We start from the raw sequence: 26,038 nt of genomic DNA, 5'->3' as shown, positions 1-26,038 counted from the left end.
GGAGAAGCACGTAGAAATGTCAGTCTACAACCAGAACCCACCCGTAGTACCCTGAAAGAGTTAGTTGGATTCTTGGAAGAGATCTATGGCGAGACTGCTAGCGCGGGACATCTTCGCGCCAAATTTTTTTCGAGGCTGCAGTGGGAAGAAGAAGGGATCTCTCAGTATGCAACAGCACTACAAGAAGTGTTAGCGGAGGTCCAGAGAAAGGAGTCAGATGGACTCGGCGGCATAGGCTCTACTGACCGGATACTCCGGGAACAGTTTATTCTGGGATTGCATATCGTATCCTTGCGGCGAGCCCTGGCAGAACGGGTCCGAGCGAATCCGGCTCTTACTTTTCGTCAAATCCTAGCAGAAGCAGTAGCCCGAAGTAAAGAAGAAAGTTACGCATCTGGGGTGGTGCGCGTCCAAACTGCCACCTCCAGAGTGGACCCAAACTGCCAGGTGGGACTGGTCCAGGTGGTGCAAGATTTACATAAATCCGTTCTCAACGTACAGGAGAAGCTGACCCAGATGGAGCAAAGAATGAGGGACTTGTCTGGTGAACATCCCTACCCAGCTGTATCCTCCTCCTTCCAACCTGGCCCATCATACTCATGCAACAATTCCTCGGCTCTACCAATGGGGGACTGGAGGCTGCAGGCTTCCTCTCGTCAGCCACCAGAGGCACGAGGTATTCCCAAGTGAGGAGAAGACATCCACTGCTGGGGATGTGGAGGTCGGGGGCATATTGCCAGGGGGTGCCGGAATAACACTCAAAGCCAACGGAAGCCATCGTTAAACTACCAACCCCCGCAGTAGTGCGGCACTATGCGGGGGAGGCGAGAAGGGAGGCCGCTCCGTATCATAACGAACATTTGATCGCTGGTTGTCCCATCCTACGTGCTGAATTCGAGAGTGTCCCAGTGAATTGCTTGATAGATACTGGGTCACAAGTGACGACGATGCCAGAAGCATATTTCAATCAACATTTCCAGACACTGGCCAGGCCAGAGAAAGAGACCCTGATCCGGGTGATTGCTGCTAATCAACAACCGATCCCGGTCACAGGAGTTGTGTAGATGAATGTTCGAATCTGTGGGCAAGAAGTGGGGAGAAAAGGGATCCTACTAGTCCCCGAGCCCATCAACGAAGATGTACCTGTAATATTGGGGATGAATGTCCTACGTGAATTAGATCAGATTATGTTCACCAAACGGGGACCCGGATACTGGAAGCAAGCTACTACACATAAGCCTACACAGGAAGCACTTCAACGGCTGATCTGTGTCTGTGGGACGCAGAAGAGTGTGCCATCTCATCAGACGGTAGGGGTCATCAGGGCTCCTGGGAAGGAACCTATAATCCTGCCTCCCGGCCGAGAAAGTATATTACACCTCCCAGTGGGAACCTATCACAATCTCGATGGGATAGAAGTGATTGTTCAGCCTGTAGCAACCGGAAGAGTGAAGTTATGATAGCTCGTACGATAGCTGTGGTCCAACAAGGACGCGTCCCTATCAGAGCCTTGAATGTGGGCCCCGGTGAGGCCACCTTGCCTCGAGGGACGGATCTGGCCCTGGTGTACGTACATAAAGGCGAGGTAATGAGTCATAAAGAGATATCCTTATCGCCTATAGAAGGTGTGGGGTGGACCCTAGCAGTCTCTGCGAGGGCCAAAGAGATGCCATCCCCAGAGTGGAGTGGAAAGGCCATCCTCGATCAGATGGAAGTGGATGTGAATTCGCTGGGCCCTGAGCGTGTGCAAGCAGTAGAAGCTATGTTGTGGGAGAACCAGGCCGCATTCGCTCGCCACGCTGAAGATTTCGGCTGCACTGAAGCCATCATGCTTGAGATACCGACCGGGGAAGCTCGTCCGATTCGAGAACGGTACCGACAGATCCCTCCCAAGATGTACCAAGAGGTAAAGACGTTACTGAAGCAGATGCTGGATTCAGGAATAGTGCAGGGCAGCCAGAGCCCTTGGGCGGCCCCGGTGGTACTCGTCAAGAAAAAGGATGGAACCATCCGGTTCTGTGTAGACTACAGAAAACTCAACGCTTGTACCATTCGCGACTCGTACCCATTACCACGAATCGAAGAATCCTTGATGGCCTTGGGGAAGGCCAAGTACTTCTCCACCTTGGATCTAGCAAGCGGGTACTGGCAAGTACCTGTGGCGGAAAAAGACAAAGCCAAGACCGCGTTCATCCTCTCGATGGGATTGTTTGAGTTTAACCGGATGCCCTTCGGACTCTCCAATGCTCCGGGCACGTTTCAACGGCTGATGGAAAAGTGCTTGGGAGACCTAAATTTTGAAGCGACCCTGATCTATCTGGATGACATCATCGTGTTCTCGGCCACGTTCAAAGAACACCTTGACCGGCTTGGACAGTTACTCGGGAGACTGCAGGCTCATAACCTGAAGGTGAAGCCCAAAAAATGCCACCTCTTCAAGAGAGAGATCGAGTACCTGGGCCACACAGTGTCACAAGATGGAGTCCTACCCTCTCCAGAAAAGGTGGCGGCCATTCAGAAGTGGCCAGTCCCTCGAACGGTGAGGGAACTCAAGGCATTTCTTGGACTCGCCGGGTATTACCGCCGGTTCGTCAAAGACTTCGCAAAGGTGGCGGGTCCTTTGAACGAGCTGCTGAGGGGGACCGCCGGAGTGTCGAAGAACCAGGGCATCTCTTGGGCTCAGAGACAAGATGAGGCTTTTCAGGCTATGAAGAATGCCCTTACTTCAGCCCCGATCCTGGCCTATGCGGACTTCGACCGACCATTCCTGCTGTACACAGATGGTAGCCTTCATGGACTCGGTGCCGTATTGTCTCAGATGCAAAATGGACATGAGAGAGTCATTGGCTACGCCAGTAGGTCCCTGCGGGACAGCAAAAGAAACCCACGCAATTACAGCTCCTTTCGACTAGAGCTCCTGGCCCTAGTGTGGGCCATGACAGAGAAATTTGCTGGCTTCCTGACAGGAACCAAGATCCAGGTCCGGACAGACAATAATCCTCTGGCCCACCTTGAGAATACCAAATTGGGAGCCTTGGAACAACGGTGGATGGCTCGCCTTGCAAAGTTTGACTTTACCATCTGTTATCGACCTGCTACCGAAAACGCAAATGCGGATGGGCTGTCAAGAGTGACAGTGGAGACCCCAGTGGGGGATCTCGATGAACGATTAGAGGAGGAAGAAACGCCAGACTTTAGCAAGTTTGGGCCCTCGGTGGTTGCGTCCCAGTTGAGTAGGCAGGCTTGCACACTGCCCCGGTCCCTGGGGAGAACCAATGAAGAATGGGGACGTGCTCAAGATGCAGACGAAGGGCTGCAACAGATGAAACACTGGGTAACTGAGAAGCAGAAGCCAGACTAACAAGAAAGGGCTAACCTGGATGCCGAGATGAAGAGTGTCTTACACCAGTGGGATAGACTGGAAGTTCGAGGATCAATGTTATATCGTAAGAGACAACAGCCAAAAGATATAGAAGCAAGATGGCAGGTGATCATCCCCGGAAAAATGGCTCAAGAGGTAGCTAAGGAAGCTCACGAGTTTGGCGCTCACTTTGGACCTGCAAAGACCTACCAATGGTTGCAGCAGTACGTGTACTGCCCCAGGTTGGAGTCTGTGGTGGAAGAGGTTTGCCGGCAATGTCGAGTATGCATCCTCGTTAAAAGCACCGAACAAAGGGCACCCGTTCAGACCATACAGACCAAAGAACCGCTAGAACTGTTGATGATTGATTATCTCCTCGTGGGACACTCCACTCGGGGACTACAATACTGTTTGGTTATGACCGACCATTTCTCCAAGTTCGCTGTAGTCACCCCGACTAGAGATCAGACTGCTGAGTCGGTGGCACGGGCCATCTGCCAAGACTTCATGGATGCCCGAAGCGGATCCACTCCGATCAAGGTGCATGTTTTGAAGGCAATGTGATGGAGGAATTATGTCGTATGTATGACATCGAGCGATCTCGGACTACACCTTACCATCCCCAAGGCAATGGAGCATGTGAACGCTTCAACCGAACTCTACTTCAAATGCTGACAATATTAGAGGAAGATAAGAAGGCATGTTGGCCGGATTACCTGGCAGAATTGGTCTGGGCCTACAATAACCGAGTTCACTCCACTACAGGTTACACCCCATATCTACTGCTGTTTGGAAGAGTTGGGCGAGAAATCATCGAGCTGAATTTGGAGCAACCAGAGGATTTCATGGAACGAACTGTCACTTCATGGGTGAAAGAACATCGACAACGATTACAGACGATACGTCGGTTGGCTTGTCAACAGCTACAGAAGAAAGAACATATGAGCCCTAAACCGATTCAAGAGATACCGCTTCAACCTGGAGATCGAGTGTTAGTCAGAGAGAAATGCCCCAAGGGTAAACTGAGTGAAAGATGGGAAGTTCAACCCTACAGAGTAATCGAATGGGTGTATGCTGACGGCCCGGTCTACAAGGTGCAAATTGAGAATGGAGCGTCCGGCCCTAGAGTACTACACAGAAATATGTTGCGACCATGCCGGTCTGAAGCTCTTTCTACGCCAAGATCTCCTGCAGTCTCTGCCCCACTCCCTGAACTTACGTCATCTGTGTGTGAAGTCGATGATGACTGGTGGACAGTCCCCGATGCAGGGGCGGATCCTCAGCCTTCCGGAAACGGAGATCCCATGGATGAGCCACTACTGCCACAGGAAGAAGAGACCAGCCAAGATTCCACTGCAGCTCCTGCAGCTCCGGAAGCTAGTCAAGCCGGGCCTGATAGTCAAGATCTTAGAAGATCTCAGAGGTTTACTGCAGGGGTTCCACCAATCCGATATGTTGAACAATGTACTAGGTCTGCTGTACTGCCATTGTTGTCTCCTCTACAGGTTTGAACCTTCCTTCAAAATACAGTGGGCTCGAAGTTGTGATGGCCAAGGACGACCATCATTAAGTGGGGAGGCATATTGGGGGGTGCTACTGCTATGGACAATAAGAAACACGCTGCCACTTTAAGAGACAGAAACCTCCCCGTGTTGAGGGGTAATGGAATGTTCTGCTCCCCCTGCAGAAAGTGTGCTAATGGACAGCCCGAGTGTAAGAAGAGAAGTGAGTTTCTGTTTTGATTTTAGAAGCGTGTGAAGGAACACACAGCCGGTGTGTCTCGGAGGATTGGAGTTTTTCTTCTGAATCGAGAGAGAGACTTGCAGATAACAGGGAACCAGCGAGGAATCTGAAGCAAGAAGAAGATTTTGATCTCCTTAACCCGGCCCAGGAGACGTGCGCACCTTCAGATGAGACTGCTGTTGGAGGGCCCCCGGGACTGGATCCACGTCCCCAGCATCATTGTGAGTTGAATATTGTGCACATACTAGGGGCTAAAGTAGGCTTCAGTAGGTAGAACACGGCATCCGTGTGGCCCGTTTAGCAGAGGCCAGAGAGGTTACGTGTAGGGTAGCATTGTACCTGACTGTTTTTGTGTTTCTTGAACCTGTAATAGCTGGAGCACGGCGCTATTGAGCGGACCAGCTAGAGAATACAAAAGTGTTGTTAAATCACGTTTTGCCACTGTATACCCCGTGCCTGAACCTGCCTTCTCCACATCTTCCCCCGCCTGTTAATAAATACACCCTTGTTGTTCGCACCTCGTCTTGTGTACTGTAACCTACTCTGCACTGCGGTGGTCCTCTCGGCCATCGCTTCATCATAATCATCTAACTCCTGGGACAGTAATTGCCATTCCCCAATGTCGGCTTCTTCTTCCCATGTAAGTTGCTATTTTTCTATTACTATGTTCCTTTTAAGCCAGATCTTCCACTCAGTAGTCCCCAGAATGTCACAAGGGGCAAGTAGAACATTAGTATTGTGTACTCTATCTCATGATATTCCATGAAATCAATGATGTGCCCCATATCTTGACATAACATCTACTAAATAGATGACAAGGCTGAAAGGAAGACATTATAGAAAACAGGAAATTGAATAGCCTATCAAAGGACCTGCAGAATCAGTACAGGTATGGAAAGGCTTAATCAGAGGTAAATAGGTGATTTTTTTTAAAACCCAACTGGCTCTTTTAATTTGCATCTAATAAAATTTGATGCAGATAAAATCCCCCTCCCCTAGCATTATGTGAATTTCAGTAAATTTGCTCAAATCATTTTTTTTGTTGTATTTATTTTATCAAGAAAATGGCAGAGAAGTCCCTGGTGGACTTATCTAGGCTTCATAAGATTATTATTATTAGTATTACATATTATTATAGTGCCATTTATTCAATGTTACTTTGCATGTGAAAAGTTATACATAGTATGGACAAGTACAATAATCATAACCAAATCATATCACAGACAGGTACAGGACACAGACAGGTAGAGGACCCAGCCTTCAAGGGCTCACAGTCTACAAGGGTTGGGTGAGGATACAGTAGGTGAGGGTAGAGATGGTCGTGCGGTGTCATAGCAAACTGAGGGTTATGGCAGGCTGTATGCTTGTCGGCAGAGGTGGGTCTTCGGGTTCCTTTTGAAGCTTTTGTCAGGGTGGGCAAGAGTCTGATATGTTGTGGTAGAGCATACCAGAGTATGGGAGAGGCACAAGAGAAGTCTTGGATGTGGTGGTGGGAATAGGAGATGAGAGGGGAGCAGAGAAGGTAAGTACCGGGAGACTAGGTCACAGATGGTCATTAGGTCATATATCAATTTTCCTACAGAGCCTTCATACATCAAGTCACCATGGCTCAAGGTCGAGTTGAAGGCAGTGAAATAAAAATAATACATGCATGGTGGGGTTCACAGCAGCAGTGTAGTTTGGAATATGATGGAGCAGCAGGACATGTGTGGCTGTGGAGTAGCAGTGGCTGCTACAGTAATGTTGCTTCACTAATTTTCCAACTGTTTACTTCCAAATTACTACTCTGACTCTGTGTCCAATGTCCTGGTTTTGACCTCTGCACTGTTCTGACCTCATCCTTGTTTTCTGATTTTGTCCAGTGAGACCCTTTTTGGTTTTGACCAAGTTCGATGACCCTGCTCTGCCAGCTCACTGCATCAGCCCAGCAGTTATTCTGTGGATATAACACAGTGGACCTTGTGTAAGTCAAGTTTTCTGTATAGAAGATAAAGGGTGAAAGCTAGCACTCCTCTGGAAAGTGCAAAGGGGAATGGCTATAGCAAAGTCAGCTTGTGGAAGCCTTGTTATAACCTCAGACTTGAAATAACCATTCACAGAAGCCTCCATCCAATCTCACTGAGCTACAGCTATTTTGCAAAAATTAAGGGGCAAACGTTTCAGCCTCTATTTCTAGCAATGCTGGTAGCGCCATTGCTGAAAAGACCTACAACAGTAATTGCAGAGAATGGTAGTCCTACAAAGTGTTGACTCGGTGGTGGGTGGTGCACCTCACAATTTTCAGATTTTATTTTTCAAATATTTAGAATATGATGTATAATTTCCTTAACACTCCACAAATACTTGCTACTTAATATTGTATATCAGATAAAATCTCAATAAAACACATTTAAGTTTTTGGTTGAAATGTGAAAAAATGAGGAAAAGTTCACGGGGTATGAATACTTTTTCAAGGCACTGCAGGTAATGAATGGAGTTTGATAAAAATGTTGACACTTAAGAAAAATGCTTTACTAAATAACAACAAATTAGACCATTCCTTTTCTTTGATTACTCCCCACCCAATAGGCTGTCAGATGGCCATCGAAAGCACATGGTTGCCAAAAATCTAGAGTGATTTAGTCTGATTTTGGTCACTTTTATATAGTCTTTAAAATGTGATGCATCAAGAAACCGGAAAAAGTCTGCATCTTTTAACAAAACAATGATTTTTCTGCAGGACAATTCTCCACCACAGCATCAAAGTATCCATTGTAAATGTCTTTAAGATGAAAGATTAATGACCAAACCCCTTCCTCATCTGACCCAAATATTATTAATAACTTGTGTTGTTTTTTTTTAAAAAAATGGGAGATTTACTGTGAAGGAGAACCATCACCGCTCTTAGCAATGTCTGGAGTCCAAAAAAAGTGGATTGTCAACAGATTAAGAAACAGTCTCCATAGACTACAATTGAAAAAATGGGTGGCTATATCACTACATTGGTTATTGATATATTTTTTTAAATGTATTTTTGTCATTTTTTAATTGTTTGCTTATTATTCACACTTTAACAGATGAAAAAATCAAAAAGGATGGCAAATTTACATTTTCCACAATCTTGCCCAATAATTTTACACCCAGAGATATTTTCCTAAGAAAGGGAAAAACTCACTTTTACTTTCTTAAATGTTCAGATTTATTAACCTTTGCTGTGGACAGTGCTGGTGATAGGGGAGGAGTCAGTACCAGTGGCTCTGATGGGTGCAGGCTCCTCCCATCCACTAAACTGGGTTTCGCTGGGACCTGCAGTACTGGCTGACTGTGGTGTCGTGTGCCTTCGAGCTGAAGTTATCACATTTCAGCCACAGCCAATGGGAAAGCACCCCACCCTTTTAATTCCTCCTTCTGTCTGTTGGTCGCCACCAGATATAGTCTTGCAGTATACAGCTGTGTCTCTGGTTCACACCCTGTTCTTGAACTTTGATCCCTGTGTTTTTGACCTCTGCCCGTTCACTGACAACTCTCCTGCCTGCAGTGTTTTGTACTTTGCTGCCCTCTCTGGTTCGACCTTAGCCTGATTTCCTGACTACACTCTTGCCTGTTGATTTTGTCTCTTTTTGTACCTCCTGGTTTTGACCCTGCATGACGACCATTCTTCTCTGCATTGCTGCCTTCCATAACAACTTAATAATTCACTGCACTCTCTAAAAGTTCATGCAATAGTAGAATTTATTTGTGGTATATACAAAAAATATTTTTGATAGTGATAAGCGACTTGTCACTGACGTTTCGAACCATCTGGGTCTTTTTCAAAAAGTCGCTGTAGTAAAGGTTCCAGGATTAAGGAGGTGTTGGCGTGCTGAGGCCTGTATGGCATTGCATCCTTTCATAGGCAGCGATCTCTTGGACCTTGTTGTAACTCCAGGGTTTCGGGAATCCTGCTGAGTGGGCGGCTAGCTTCTAGTCTGTCTGTGAAATTCATCCTGAGTCTGTGGTCTGGGGCAGACGTCACATAACCAAAGGTTCATATATTACATTTTGTCTTCCGCGCACCATATATTCCCTCGGAGGCCAATCTTTTTTTGTTCATGTTTGGCTCTACTATCTGAAAGGTGTAAAAAGCAAGTATATTTTTGTGTAGCCACTTGGTTGACCAAAAAGAAAATTGACTATCTTTACGTTTACAAAAATCACTGATTGATGTTTTTGGACATTTATATTTTCCAAGACTCTGCAGCAGAGATCCTTTAAAAATCGGACTCAAATTTTTAAAATTCAAACATATCTAACAAATTAGAGCTGATACGTTCTATCTAGCTCCACTTTCTAAATCAGCTTCCTAAATAACCCCAGAAACCAAAACACTATTGTATTGCGATCATTGAATCATATATTTGAATTATTAGTATGTGATATACCTAAAAATATTCATGATTTTCAGTTATATTACATGACGCATGCATAATGTTGCTATTTATTTTTTTAATAGTAATATGAGCTATAGGTAAATCGGACATCTGTTGCCTTATAGCGGCTTTATCATGTGCACTTACAGTCATATGAAAAAGTTTGGGCACCCCTATTAATGTTAACCTTTTTTCTTTATAACAATTTGGGTTTTTGCAACAGCTATTTCAGTTTCATTAATCTAATGATGGACTGAGTAATATTTCTGGATTGAAATGAGGTTTATTGTACTAACAGAAAATGTGCAATCCGCATTTAAACAAAATTTGACCGGTGCAAAAGTATGGGCACCTCAACATAAAAGTGACATTAATATTTTGTAGATCCTCCTTTTGCAAAAATAACAGCCTCTAGTCACTTCCTGTAGCTTTTAATGAGTTCCTGGATCCTGGATGAAGGTAGATTTTACCATTCCTATTTACAAAACAATTCCAGTTCAGTTAAGTTTGATGGTCGCCGAGCATGGACAGCACGCTTCAAATCATCCCACAGATGTTCAATGATATTCAGGTCTGGGGACTGGGATGGCCATTCCAGAACATTGTAATTGTTCCCCTGCATGAATGCCTGAGTAGATTTGGAGCGGTGTCTTGGATCATTGTCTTGCTGAAATATCCATCCCCTGCGTAACTTCAACTTCGTCACTGATTATTGCACATTATTGTTGAGAATCTGCTGATACTGAGTTGAATCCATGTGACCCTCAACTTTAACAAGATTCCCGGTGCCGGCATTGGCCACACAGCCCCAAAGCATCAAGGAACCTCCACCAAATTTTACTGTGGGTAGCAAGTGCTTTTCTTGGAATGCTGTGTTTTTTTGCCTCCATGCATAACGCCTTTTTGAACCTTTTCTGTATATAACAATGAAGTCAGGTCAGCTGAATCCAGATTAAGTGCAAGGGGTTATCCATCCTGGACACTTCAGAGAGCACGCAAGATAGTAGAAAATAAAAAACGTGATCAATTGATAGATTTTTCAAATAAAAACTCTGAATGTAAAAATAATAAGAATAATATGAAATTGCATAACAAAAGAGTGCTATCTTTACAATACAGCACACAATTTAATCACATCAAAAATATTATTAAACGGTATTTACCCGTTTTAAATGAAGACCCTGTTCTTGCAACCATACTGCAATCTGGTTGCAGTGTGGTTGCTAAAAAAGCACCTTCACTGGGCAACATTCTTTCACCCAGTTTTTTTGTAAAAAATAAACCTGTTTCCACCTGGCTTGAACACAAGGGATTTTTTAGGTGCGGCACCTCACGCTGCCGCACATGTGAATTTGCCTTACCTTGTAGCTCATTTTTAAATACTGGTGAGACTGTCACATATTCCATTTCGAGGTACATTAATTGTAATACCACCAATGTGGTTTACTGCATTAAGTGCACCAGCTGCAACCTACTTTATATTGGTTGTACAGTGAGAAAACTCAAGGTGCGTTTTAATGAACATATCCGGGATATTTATAATTCTAAGGGCACCGTTATTCCAGCCAGAAATCTCTCATCGGCATCCAGACATTTTATTTCACATCACAATTGCAATACTGACTCCCTGCGTGTTTTTGGTTTAGAAAAAGTTAAAATCTCTCCTCGTGGTGGTGATATCCAACATCAGGTTCTCACACGTGAGGCTTTTTGGATATTTCATTTGGGAACTAGAATACCCAATGGTCTTAATCTGAGACGAGATGTCATGTTTCATTATTAAATCTTATTAAATCTTGGTAGATAATGTTCACATGTACATTTCGGATGATCGAGTTTTGGTTTTTTTTTTGTTTTGTTTTTTTTTTGTTTTTTTCTTTTTTATGTGGAATTTTAATATCAAAAATCTTTTCTGTATATATATATATATATATATATATATAAAAAAACCTGTTCACTTAGTGTTGAATTTTTGTATTGTTGTTTTGTATGTTATCTACCCCATGCTGGCACATGTGCTTTCTGATTAAACACAATCCTCCCATTGGTAGGAGTGAGTTTAAATGCTTGTGAGCAAGACATGTTCACTCAGGCTTGACAAAGAATGCAGGCAGCGTTCGAAACGCGTAGCCTCACGCCGCATATGGGCTCCCTATTTTTGTCATCGCATTAATTTTTACGTCCTCTAATAAAATTGCATCAGTTTTACTACTACGCCGGAAGCTGGATTTTTCTTTCTTCTACTGGACCCTTGCACTGCCAGAGTGTTATCCCTGCATGCCGGACTTTGCCCCAGTTGAGCTGGATCACTTGTTTTTCCTTCATAACGCCTTTTTGTATGACCAAACAACTCAATCTTTGTTTCATCAGTCCACAGGACCTTCTTCCAAAATGCAACTGGCTTGTCCAAATGTGCATACCTCAGGCAACTCTGTTTGTGGCGTGCTTGCAGAAACGGCTTCTTTTGCATCACTCTCCCATACAGCTTCTCCTTGTGCAACGTGCACTGTATTATTGACCAATGCACATTGACACCATCTGCAGCAAGATGATGCTGCAGGTCTTTGGAGGTGGTCTGTGGATTGTCCCTGACTGTTCTCACCATTCTTCTTCTCTGCCTTTCTGATATTTTTCTTGGCCTGCCACTTCTGGGCTTAACAAGAACTGTACCTGTGTTCTTCCATTTCCTTACTATGTTCCTCACAGTGGAAACTGACAGTTTAAATCTCTGAGACAGCTTTTTGTACCTTCCCCTGAACAACTATGTTGAATAATCTTGGTTTTCAGATCATTTGAGAGTTGTTTTGAGGAGCCCATGATGCCACTCTTCATAGGAGATTCAAATAGGAGAACAACTTGCAAGTGGCCACCTTAAATACCTTTTCTCATGATTGGATACACCTGCCTATGAAGTTCAAAGCTCAATGAGGTTACAAAACCAATTTAGTGCTTCAGTAAGTCAGTAAAAAGTAGTTAGGAGAGTGTTCAAATCAAGAAATTGATAAGGGTGCCCATACTTTTGCACTGGTCAAATTTTGTTTAAATGCGGATTGCACATTTTCTGTTAGTACAATAAACCTCATTTCCAACCAGAAATATTACTCAGTCCATCAGTTATTAGATATATGAAACTGAAATAGCAAAAACCCAAATTGTTATAAAGAAAAAAGGTTAACATTAATAGGGGTGCTCAAACTTTTTCATATGACTGTATAATACATCCAACCCCTTCATGAAGGACGCAAGTGGGAATGAACCTTCATCAATATTTGGCACCGTATAAATTATATTTCCCCAGGGATATTGGTACAAAACACTTTATAAAAATATAATTGTTCTTTATTGTACACACTTCTTTCATGCACTAGACACAGATTAAGGATATTATTAGGATTAAAGCTATACATATAACACTTCACATAGAGACTTATCCTGTATCATTTCAGACCTATGACTCTTTGTGAGCTGCAATGAATATCATTCCCGTATAGTCAGTGAGGTCACTCACACCCGTTCTCTTCTTAACCTCACAGCGGTCAATAATAAAACCTTCTTCAACCAGAGCTTTCCTGACAAAATCTTCATCATAATTGAAACCATGGAACTTGTGTTTCCCGATTGTGTAATATGTTAAGTTTAAAGCCCCAAGTAATATAATGTGTCCTCCAGGTTTCAGCAACCTTGAGAACTTCGTGAGATATCTCATGTAATCATCTTGGTCTTTGCTGATAACTTTATGAGGACACAATCTGCTGCCGGTAAAACAATTGGATCCATCATATCTTCTTTCTTGAGGTCACATTTCAGAACATGTTGAAGGGCCGATCGCACTTTTCCTTCTTTGTCTTGTAACAGATCTCTGAAAGAAGTGAGCAAAAAGTGATGAAAGTGATTGTCCCATAGTCAATATTGAATAGGATAGCATTGGAGCTTAAGGTGGTGTCACACATAGCGATGCAGCAGCGATCACAACCAGCAATCTGACCTTATCAGGATCGCTGCTGCATCGTTACATGGTCGCTGGTGAGCTGTCAAACAAGCAGATCTCACTAGCAACCAGTGACCAGCCCCCAGCTAGCAGAGACGCGTGGAAGCATAACTAAGGTAAATATCGGGTAACCAAGGAAAGCACTTCTCTTGGTTACCCGATATTTACCTTAGTTACTAGCGTCCGCCGCTCTCACGCTGCCAGTGCCAGCTCCCTGTTCCCTGCACTCTTAGCCAGAGTACACATCGGGTTAATTACCCGATGTGCACTCCATCTACGTGTGCAGGGAGCCGGCACTGGCAGCGTGAAAGCACACTGCATAGCGCTGGCGCCCTGCACTCCTAGCCAGAGTACACATCGGGTTAATTACCCGATGTGTACTCCAGCTACGTATGCAGGGAGCAGGGAGCCGGCACTGGTAGCGTGAGAGCGGTAGACGCTAGTAACTAAGGTAAATATTGGGTAACCAAGGAAAGGGCTTCTTGGTTACCCGATGTTTACCGTTGTTACAGCTTACCGCAGCTGCCAGACACCGGCTCCCTGCTCACTGCTCTCTTCAGTTCGTCGCTCTCTCGCTGTCACTCACAACGATGTGTGCTTCAGGTCTCTTCATCAGGCTCAGTATCAAACAAAATCTGAAGAGTAACATATTTATACACAACAGGACATATAATGGAGCAGTAAATAAGACAAGTTATGTGAAGCAGAACTATCAGCATGGCAAGGGAACAAACTGTTGTGGCAGTAAATATTGCAGCAGTTCATAGATAAGGAGTGTGAAAGTTTTATTGACCTCTGATTGAGGTCTGGTCCAGAGCAGTTCTCTTCCTCCAGTCATGCGCTGACCAGTGCCTTGGTTGAGCACATCAACCAGGAGCTGCCCTGGAGTGGTACCTAGTGCCTATCATCAGACAAGTCCATCCTCCCCATCTGAGGCTCTGGTGAACACTGGGTAGGCACTTATTCTTGCCCATCTGGGGAAAGCCTGGTCCTGGGAGCAGCAGGTCTACATCCCTCTCTCTCCTCCATCTTATAGCATACCACATTTATTCTAGAGCTACCACCATTGAGAATTTTGATCTGAGATGACAAATATAGATGTCATGATCCCACTTTGCAGGGCATCTTGTACACAAGTGATATTTTGCTGCGCCTTCCTGAACTACATAGCCAGCAGGGACATGTTTCCTTTGTGCAGAGCATTTTGCATTTGGAGATGCTCTGCTGTGTTTCTTTGAGCACTAGTCTACAAGTTGTTTGACAGCACATGATTCCATGCAGGTTCTGGGAAGTGCTGATTAGTCAGGTGTTCCACCTTCCTGGTAATTGTTCAGTTTCATTCCTGAGCATGCTCTCCCAGAACCTCACCAGTCATACTCTCTGGTTCTGCAGTTGTGCTCTTGCCTTGTGTTTGTGTTCTTATCTAAGTTTCTTGACCCTGAACTGTTGATCGATTCTTCTCTGCCCGCTCCCTGTTCTTATCGTTAAGTCCTGGCTTCTTACCTTGGACCATTACTTGACCACGTCTCTGTCTGCTCCCTGAACCTAATATGTACTTTCCTGGAATTCTGATCCTCGGCCTGTGACTTGACTGTGTTTCTGCTTACTCCCTGTGTCCTGTCATGTCCAGTACTTTCCTGAACCCGGGTTGTCTGACTTCCCTTCTGTCTATACTATCCATAAGTAGTAGCATCACAGTAGACTTTTCTACTAATATTTATAATTTCATTTTGAACGGACTATCATTGTAACATAAGGTAGACAGAAAACACATGATATTACGTTAAGACTGCAGTCATATATTTTTTAATGTAGAAATAATGAGAGTAAGTTCTCATTTTTGGATAGTACATCACCTGGTTTCACCTATGTCTACAAAAAGTTCTGTGACATGTCCCCAATCAAATGCTCCTGTTCGTGAGTCCACCCATCTCTTCAGCTCCATGATGCATCTTTCCCTGGCCTTCAGCACAATGATGTGCTTGAAAAACTCACAGGCTGCAAACAAATGATGAACCATGGAACCATGAGTGAGATCAATCAAGAAGTCTCCTTTAACATGACCTGCAGAAAACAAAAATCAAAATTTATTTTTTTTTCATTGAAACATGCATAAATATTGATGGAAAAGTCACGAGAACAGGATTGACCAACATTTCTGTTACAGCAAATTATGAGCAGAATCATCACTTACTGTTTTTGTTTTTTTTTTTATCAAATTCTTCAAAATTCTGCATGTTGCATCTGCAAGTTCTCCAGAAAATACCGTTACACTTTGAAGACTGTGTGAACTTGCAGCAGCATGTCTATGTTGATGATGTTTGTGTCACTAGTTGATGGCAAGCGAATAGTACCAATAGAGTGGAAACATACACTTAGGTCCAGAAATATTTGGACAGTGACACAAGTTTTGTTATTTTAGCTGTTTACAAAAACATGTTCAGACATACAATTATATATATAATATGGGCTGAAAGTGCACACTCCCAGCTGCAATATGAGAGTTTTCACATCCAAATCGGAGAAAGGGTTTAGGAATCATAGCTCTGTAATGCATAGCCTCCTCTTTTTCAAGGGACTAAAAGTAATTGGACAAGGGACTCTAAGGGCTGCAATTAACTCTGAAGGCGTCTCCCTCGTTAACCTGTAATCAATGAAGTAGTTAAAAGGTCTGGGGTTGATTACAGGTGTGTGGTTTTGCATTTGGAAGCTGTTGCTGTGACCAGACAACATGCGGCCTAAGGAACTCTCAATTAAGGTGAAGCAGACATCCTGAGGCTGAAAAAAAAGAAAAAATCCATCAGAGAGATAGCAGACATGCTTGGAGTAGCAAAATCAACAGTCGGGTACATTCTGAGGAAAAAGCAATTGACTGGTGAGCTTGGGAACTCAAAAAGGACTGGGCGTCCACGGATGACAACAATGGTGGATGATCGCCGCATACTTTCTTTGGTGAAGAAGAACCCGTTCACAACATCAACTGAAGCCCAGAACACTCTCAGTGAAGTAGGTGTATCTGTCTCTAAGTCAACAGTAAAGAGAAGACTCCATGAAAGTAAATACAAAGGGTTCACATCTAGATGCAAACCATTCATCAATTCCAAAAATAGACAGGCCATAGTTAAATTTGCTGAAAAACACCTCATGAAGCCAGCTCAGTTCTGGAAAAGTATTCTATGGACAGATGAGACCAAGATCAACCTGTACCAGAATGATGGGAAGAAAAAAGTTTGGAGAAGAAAGGGAACGGCACATGATCCAAGGCACACCACATCCTCTGTAAAACATGGTGGAGGCAACGTGATGGCATGGGCATGCATGGCTTTCAATGGCACTGGGTCACTTGTGTTTATTGATGACATAACAGCAGACAAGAGTAGCCGGATGAATTCTGAAGTGTACCGGGATATACTTTCAGCCCAGATTCAGCCAAATGCCGCAAAGTTGATCGGACGGCGCTTCATAGTACAGATGGACAATGACCCCAAGCATACAGCCAAAGCTACCCAGGAGTTCATGAGTGCAAAAAAGTGGAACATTCTGCAATGGCCAAGTCAATCACCAGATCTTAACCCAATTGAGCATGTATTTCACTTGCTCAAATCCAGACTTAAGACGGAAAGACCCACAAACAAGCAAGACCTGAAGGCTGCGGCTGTAAAGGCCTGGCAAAGCATTAAGAAGGAGGAAACCCAGCGTTTGGTGATGTCCATGGGTTCCAGAGTTAAGGCAGTGATTGCCTCCAAAGGATTCGCAACAAAATATTGAAAATAAAAAAAATTTGTTTGGGTTTGGTTTATTTGTCCAATTACTTTTGACCTCCTAAAATGTGGAGTGTTTGTAAAGAAATGTGTACAATTCCTACAATTTCTATCAGATATTTTTGTTCAAACCTTCAAATTAAACGTTACAATCTGCACTTGAATTCTGTTGTAGAGATTTCATTTCAAATCCAATGTGGTGGCATGCAGAGCCCAACTCGCGAAAATTGTGTCACTGTCCAAATATTTCTGGACCTAACTGTATATGCTTACATGTGTGCAAACATTATTTAAATTCAGGCTTATAGAGAAAACATAGAGAACGGACGGCACTCACCCAACCGACCTTTATTTGATCAAGTAAAACTGGAGCCGTACAGTGTGGAGGAAGGATGTGGAGAGCGATGGGACAGAGGCTGCCGTTTCGGGCAGATATTTGGTCAGGACCCGTAGAAGTGCAAACACCTGCGCGAAATGGCAGCCGTCATCCCGTCGTTTTCCACATTCTTCTTCCACACTGTACCGCACCAGTTGCACTTGATGAAACAAAGGACTGTTTTTACAACCTACCGGGTGAGTGACACCGTTCTTTATGTTTCCTCTATAAGCCTGAATTGATTACCTGTTTGGTCATGGCACCGCCGAATATCTGTGTCTCCATCTCAGCTTTCCAGCTTTGCTGTTTCAACTAGCAGATGGAATCTTACTAGTGCCGGATTCCTTCTGATGCTTGATTAATTATTTAAAGTACTGTGTTTTCCCAAAAAATAAGACTTACCGGAAAACAAGCCTTAGCATGATTTTACAGGATTTTTGGAGTATGCTTGAAATATAGGCCTACTCCAAAAATAAGCCCTAGCTACAGTCAGGGTCAGTGTTAGAGGGAGTCAAACTGTGCAGTTACTCAGGGCCCCCACTCTATTAGGGACCCCAAAGTTTATTCTGAGGTTTAGATTGTTTAAGGACCTTTGATGACTTCACAGTCATGTGACCAAAGGTCTCTTAATTGTAGGAGTCGAAAAGAGTTGAAAAGGATATAGACTGGTATGCGTGACTAGAATTGCTAGATAGATAGAGGGATAGTGGGAGGGATAGCTAGATAGATAGATAGAGGGATAGATAGATAGATAGATAGATGTTGATTTGTTTTTGTTCCCTGATAGTAAGCCCTAGTCCATCTTTCGGTGCAAGAAATAATATAAGACCCTGTCTTATTTTCGGAGAATCATGGTATTTTCTGCAATACTTCTATGTAGACTATACTTATAAAATTAAGCTATATTTCAATTTTGGGACACTAAACTTTTCTTTAACACATGCCTCTCTTAGGCCAAAGTACTACAAAAGGAAAGGTCAGGAAGGATCAAGCACTTATTAGAAACACCCTTAGAAAATGGTAGCAACACTTGGAACAACATGCTTTGTGGGGGCTATGAGTCATCATTTTATATGGAGGAATTTAATGAGGGCGTCATCATAACGTGCTTGGAAGGTATAAGGGCCATCATATTGCATGGCGTTCTTTACATTCCATCATACTGTCTCAGGGACTGTAAGTATATGAATTGTGTTTGTTTGGTTTATTTTGTAATTTTCGTACTTTTTGGGTGAGGTCTCAGGGGGCGTAAATAATATCATGGGGGGGGTTAAGGGACATTATAACTATATGTGCATGAACTCAGGATATTGTAACAGGATGTGAGAGGGCTTAGGATATATATATATATATGTATTGTGTATTGTTTTGCAAACCTGGTAACTTTCAGTAAATGGTCACTGTGGGGCATTAATATCCATCTTGGTCTCGGAAAAGTTATTTTTTTTCTGAAGCCACTAGGATTAGGGTGCGGTAATGTAGTTATAAACATGGTTATTTATGTTTCGTGACCACTCAGATATGTTTTGGTCCCCGAAATAACTGTGCTGAACCCCTATCCATGCCTCTGCTCGCCATAATTATTTATTAATTTATTAATAACTTATTTTGATGCTAGCCCTGCTTACAGGGAGTGTGGGCAGGAGTGTACTCAAGAAAGCCAGGGTCTGTCAACAGGAGGACACATATAAACACAAGGAGAAAACAGAGGTATAATCAGGGTAATATCCGAGGGTTAGAAGTTCAGGAGAGCACTTAATAGGTTCAGAGGGAAAGCAGAGACATAGTCAGGTAATGGTCCGTGGTCAAACAGTCAGAAGGTTACGACAGGAACAGGGAACGGGAAGAGAGGAGTCAAATAACTGTCCGGGGTCAGAGAGCAAATATCAGAACAGAGAGCAAAGATCAGAACAGAGACACAAACCAACAGCACAATTGCAGAACCAGAAAATACAACTGGTGATGGCCTGGGCAAGTAAAGAGGCCTGAGCAATTACCAGGAAAGTGGAACACCTGAGTAATCAGCACCAAAATGGAATCCTGAGCTGTCAAACTAACTGCTAGCTAGTAACACAGGAATGTGCAGCAGAGCATCTCCAAAGGCAAGATGCTCTGCACAGAGAAATTGTGACACTGTGCTGGAGCTCTTCTTTAAGCGTTACACTCCGATCATTCATATTAATAGGATGTCTGTCTGCTCTACCTCCCTTTCTTGATATGAGTCAGACAGTGTTCTTTCCCCTTCTGATCTCCTAAACCACTAACAATCCGGTTTCACTAATTTGTATCTAGTTCAAACCATCTAAAGAAAACAATTAGGATACATACCCTCTGTAAAGATTTTTGTAAGAAGTTCAATAGGAAATATTATGGAATCATCTTCAAAGGCACTATCAGGGTCATTAGCCATGTAATCCTCCAAATGTTGCCTGGAATCAAAGTCATTCACATGGTAGAGCTTATAGGTGCTGGGATCCATTGTCTAGTATTGTATCACAGACAGGTGACTGCTTCTACACCGATGCTTGAGGTCTTTATATAATCACCAGGAATTAATTGATAAAACATGTTACTATGGGTTATAGTTACTTATATCACAAGTTCTTATGTTTATTCATAGAGTCTCGTGATCCTACATTTACATTGTGATTTAAGCTTTAAATGTGAAAGCATAAATAAACAAGAACAAACAGAATGCTTAACCCTACAAATATTCAGTCTTCAGGATTACACAAAATGATTCAATTTGCATTTTATAATTAAAAAAACAGTAAAATATTATATTTTGTCATTAACGCAACTTTTGGGTGTTATAGTAACGTTCCAAAATTCTCTATGTAACATTTTTTGGTATGTTTTTGGAGATAAGCAATAAGAAACACCTTTCTGTAATGTATTATTTTGGGTAGCTCACCATTGATTTTTTTTTTTTTTTTACATTTTGCCTATCAGTTTATAAAAAACATTTGTTAAAGCTTATTTTATTTCTTACCAGTATTGCTTAGCGCTCTATGTCATCTGGGTTTACACAATGGTGACCGAAAGAGCTTTACACGTAAAATTATACAAGTACAAAACAAAAACAAAATGTTTAGGCCATTAAGGATCAGGCCTTCAAGAGTACACAAATTTATTTATTTTTTTTGCCATTGAAAAACTACTAAAATTATATTATATATATACCGTGTATATATATATTTCCAAAAAATCAGAAGACAGCACTCCACTTCTCTTTCAAATAAAATCTTTTTTAATGGCCCATATCACAGGACGTTTCGGTCAAAGGCTGACCTTTTTCTGACTTGGAAAAAGGTCAGTCTTTGACCGAAATGTCCTGTGATATGGGCCATTAAAGAAGATTTTATTTGAAAGAGAAGTGGAGTGCTGTCTTCTGATTTTCTGGAAATATTGAAGAGACGGTAGGACGCTGTTTCTAGGATATATATATATATATATTTTATATATATATTTTTTTTTTATATATATATATATATTTTTTTATATATATATATATATTTATATATATATATATATATATATATATATATATATATATATATATGTATATATTTATATATATATATATATATCTATATATATATATATATATAAATATATACATATATATATATATATATATCAGTATGGCCTGGTCCCTATAGTATCTAGGAAGTTGACAGTCGGCAGTTGAGACAAGCTGAACCTGAGGTGATGATGTCTTGTACCTCGCCAGAAAGTATTTTCAGAGCCCATCTCAGCAAGGCTAAACCGCAGATATTGTATAGTCCAGTCCAGTTGCCAACTGACCAAAGCCTCTATGGAGATCCAGTGTCGCAGCTAAATGCTCCAGATGATGTGAACTAGAGATTTTGAACTGTTCATACCAAGGTGTTGTCTTCCTTATTGCTACCTACCTCATACAGATGTACCCTGGGGATGGGTTAGGAGCACCAGGAACCAGGTAGGAGCACCATGACACCCCAAACTGCACAACATCACAGAAAAGCCACACCACCACTGGGCACCTACGTCTGCCCTAACAGTGCCTCCTGCACCTACTATCCAGGTGTGACGTATGATACACTGATTTATGTTTGGAGTCCATTACCTGAAAAATCTATTATGTCTCACCTGATGGGAAGGATTCTTGAATCTTATGGTTTTAATGAATATTTGTTCAACAGATGATATTAGTGGAGTGTAGTAGCTAGGTTGGAACAATGGAGACTTTACTGGCTGGAGGGCAAACAAAGAAGTAAATCTATAGACCATAAGAGGAGACAGTGAAGGAAACCAATGAAATAATGACATAATGGAGAAAACTCTTAGAAGTAGCAATAAAGGAAAGTTAAGCAAGTCAGAGGAGACACTGTAATGAAGCAGAATGTAGGTATGTATCAAAGTAAAGTATAAATAGGGAGTTATTGACCTAGAAGAGTCCATCAATGTCAATTGCCTTATGAATAAAACTAAGGGGCACTTTGCACACTGCGACATCGCAGGTGCGATGTCGGTGGGGTCAAATTGAAAATGACGCACTTCCGGCATCGCATGCGACATCGCAGTGTGTAAAGGCTGGATGATACGATTAACGAGCGCAAAAGCGTCGTAATCGTATCATCGGTGCAGCGTCGGCGTAATCCATGATTACGCTGATGCGACGGTCCGATGTTGTTCCTCGCTCCTGCGGCTGCACACATCGCTGTGTGTGAAGTCGCAGGAGCGAGGAACGTCTCCTACCGGCCTCACTGCGGCTTCCGTAGGATATGCGGAAGGAAGGAGGTGGGCAGGATGTTTACATCCTGCTCATCTCCGCCCCTCCGCTCTGATTGGCCGCCTGCCGTGTGACGTCGCAGTGACGCCGCACGACCCGCCCCCTTAACAAGGAGGCGGGTCGCCGGCCACAGGGACGTCGCACGGCAGGTGAGTGTGTGTGTGAAGCTGGCGTAGCGATAACTTTCGCTACGCCAGCTATCACCACATATCGCTGCTGCGACGGGGGCGGGCACTATCGCACTCGGCATCGCAGCATCGGGCTGCGATGTCGTAGTGTGCAAAGTGCCCCTAAGTCCAGTAATGTGGCAAACTAGACCAACAGAAACAAATTCCAGTACTATGTCTCTATCAACACCATGACCCATTTTGAGTGTTATATTTTGGCATGGCTGGGAACTATGGAGAGCTTCAATAGGTCTATCAGATTAGGGCAACCATCGAAGTAGCTGTGAACTTTTGTCTGCCCAATAGTACTGCTGTAAATCTTTGTGAGTTGGAATGCCAACCATTCATGAATTTATGGCCAGTCTGATTATTTTCTTCAATATTTTTCACTGTGAATGTGCATTGCATAAGTAAGGGAGATGGACAACACGACACATAAGAGAGGGGTGAGGGATTTTACTCTGTTCTCCCGCTCTTCTTAAAAGTACCACTACCAGTCGTATTGGAAATAAAACACTGATGACAAGCATGCAGTGAAGGGAAGAGTAGTTTGTAGACATCTCAACTACCTTCTAATGATAGAGTAAGTCTATGTAATTATCTGACATTTTATGACTTATTTGTTAATTAAAATGAAGAATACTTTTGTTTAATGAAGTACTTTTCAACAAATACTTATGGCACATGATGATCAGGAAAAATGAGCAAACACTGTTAGCGAAGTAAAACTCTAACATACCAAGTCACATTGAAATGATTACTTTATTTCTCACCTTAATTCTGTTCCTTGCAACCCGTATGTGAGTGCATGAAAAGAACTAAATTTCATGACCTTTCCCTGGAGAGTGGCTATGATTGGTAGCTACCACCTCATGGCATTGACTGAGGTTAAAGAAAACTCCAACTTCAGCTGATTAGTTCTGATACCACAAACAATAGCAATCAAGGATCCATTTTGTCCCCTCAATTAGCACCCAGCCCTGCACTTACCTGACGTAATACTTGTTTAAAAAAATACCAGAGGAATATATATTTTCCCATGTAATAGATTAAAATGTTGATTTCTCAATATGTTCACAAAAACAAGTTTCCACATTTTGGTGGCAGCTGCATTTTTAATGATCTAATTGATCTATGGTCATTTTTTTATGTTGAGAGGAATTAAGGCCCCGTCACACTAAGCAACATCGCTAGCAACATCTCTGCTAACGAACAACTTTTGTGACGTAGCAGCGATGTTGCTGTGTGTGACATCCAGCAACAACCTGGCCCCTGCTGTGAGGTCGTTGGTTGTTGCTGAATGTCCTGGGCCATTTTTTAGTTGTTGCTCTCCCGCTGTGAAGCACAGATTGCTGTGTGTGACAGTGAGACAGCAACAACTAAATGTGCAGGCAGCAGGAGCCGGCTTCTGCAGAGGCTGGTAACCAATGTAAACATCGGGTAACCAAGAAGCCCTGTCCTTGGTTACCCGATATTTACCTTCGTTACCAGCCTCCTCCGCTCTCACTGTCAGTGCCGGCTCCTGCTTCTTGCACATGTAGCTACAGCACACATCGGGTAATTAACCCGATGTGTGCTGTAACTAGGAGAGCAGGGAGCCAGCGCTCAGTGTGCGCTGCTCCCTGCTCTGTGCACGTGTAGCTGCGTGCACTGGTAACCAAGGTAAATATCGGGTTGGTTACCCGATATTTACCTTAGTTACCAAGCACAGCATCTTCCACGCGGCGCTGCTGGCTGAGGGCTGGGACACTGGTTGCTGGTGAGCTCACCAGCAACTCGTGTAGCCACGCTCCAGCGATCCCTGCCAGGTCAGGTTGCTGGTGGGATCGCTGGAGCGTCGCAGTGTGACATCTCACCAGCAACCTCCTAGCAACTTACCAGCGATCCCTATCAGGTAGGATCGTTGTTGGGATCACTGGTAAGTTGTTTAGTGTGACTGGGCCTTTATAGTTTAACTTGTCATCTCCAAGCAAATAGTATGAGGGTGATAACTAGGCCAAGGAGGCCAATTTCTTGCAGGATGACAAAAGGGTGGCCTAGCATCTGTTTCTGTTGTTTAATCTTACATATAATGATAAGCAGGAGGACAAGAGTCAAAAGGTGCCAAAAAGTGAATACAATTGTTATGAATCGGCGCCGCCATAGCCGCAAGCAGCCTGCTGCGGTTCCAGTTGCACCCAAGTGCTGGCTGCTGTTTTTTGCCGTGCCTTGGGTCGTCCAGCTGGCTGCCTGCACCTCCACGTCTAAGTGTGCAGAGGCGGCTAGTGTGCGTGCGTGTGCCGATTTACCCCAGTCGGAGCCTAAGTCCAGTGTTTCGCCTAGTGAGCATGCTCAGCCTAATAGTGCCATTTCTGAGGCTAAGTCCTCTGTTTGGGCTACTGAGCATGCTCCTACACTTAGTGCGAAAAGCCTCTTTGCACAGGTACTTGGACTGCGTGCTGTGTCTAAGTCCTGTGTTGTGCCTACTGAGCATTATGCCAACCGGTGCCCAAAGCGTCAGGTTAAGCGACCGCGATTGGTGACCATAGCTGGTGGCAGACTGGATCAGGCGTCATCCATTAGGTTGACGTTTCCTGTGTCCATATCCTTTAAGAGGTCAACTTGGTCCACAAGGGCACGTGTGGACACAGGGGCTGGGGGTATTCTTATCTCCTCCTCTCTTGCCCGGCGGCATGCCATCCCGCTTGTGCAAATGCCAAGGCCAGTGAGAGTCCGTGTGGTGGATGGGTCCTTTTTTCCCGAGGTAATTCACCACCGGATAATGCCCATTACTAGAGATGAGCGAACTGGTCCCGGTTCGGCTCGAGGCCGGTTCGCCGAACGGGGGTCCCGTTCGAGTTCGGTTCGTCGAACGTTCGACGAACCGAACTCGAACGTATAGGCTAGAATGGGAGGCAATCACAAACACATAAAAATGCATTATAAATGTACACAAACAGTTAATAAACATTGCCATAACACTTACCGGTCCTCGCGATCCCTTCTGCACTCTGTCTCCTGCCGCTATTCCATCCGATGATCTCTGAATCCTCCCGGTGACCTGCACTGCCAGCATAGATGCAGGACCTATCGTGACGTCAAAATAGCCATGTGACCAGTCACGTGGCTATTATCTCATTGGCTACAGACTGGTCACATGACTATGACACGTCATGTAGGACCTGCGAGTGCATCTCTCCGGTACACGGTGCACATATGTGTATCGCCGTGTACCGGCGACATGCTCTAGCACACGGTCGACTCCCCGTTCCGTTAGGGACCGGCTGACACAGCCAGTCATTAACGGAGATCACCGTTGCCATAGCAACACAGTTAGCGGTGACGTCACCGCTAACCGCGGCTCCGAGAGCACCGTTGCTATGGTAACGCGTCTCTCAGCGTTACCGCTAGCAGCCAGCACTGATCACTCACGGAGTGAAGGCTACACGCTGCTTCCCGATTGTAGTGATGATTGTAGTGAGGATGGAGGTTCCCCAGCCC

At 43.7% G+C, this 26,038-nt stretch overlaps 1 pseudogene; it reads right to left on the bottom strand.

Annotated features, from left to right (window-relative positions):
- Window positions 1-12,838: 12,838 nt before the first annotated feature.
- On the bottom strand, window positions 12,839-20,139 carry LOC142256272 (nicotinamide N-methyltransferase-like; annotated as a pseudogene).
- Between the last annotated feature and the right edge of the window lie 5,899 nt (window positions 20,140-26,038).

Source organism: Anomaloglossus baeobatrachus, chromosome 11, assembly GCF_048569485.1.
Source record: "Anomaloglossus baeobatrachus isolate aAnoBae1 chromosome 11, aAnoBae1.hap1, whole genome shotgun sequence".
NCBI lineage: Eukaryota > Metazoa > Chordata > Amphibia > Anura > Aromobatidae > Anomaloglossus > Anomaloglossus baeobatrachus.
Note: the sequence above shows the minus strand (reverse complement) of the source record. Positions and strands in the feature narration are given on the sequence as shown.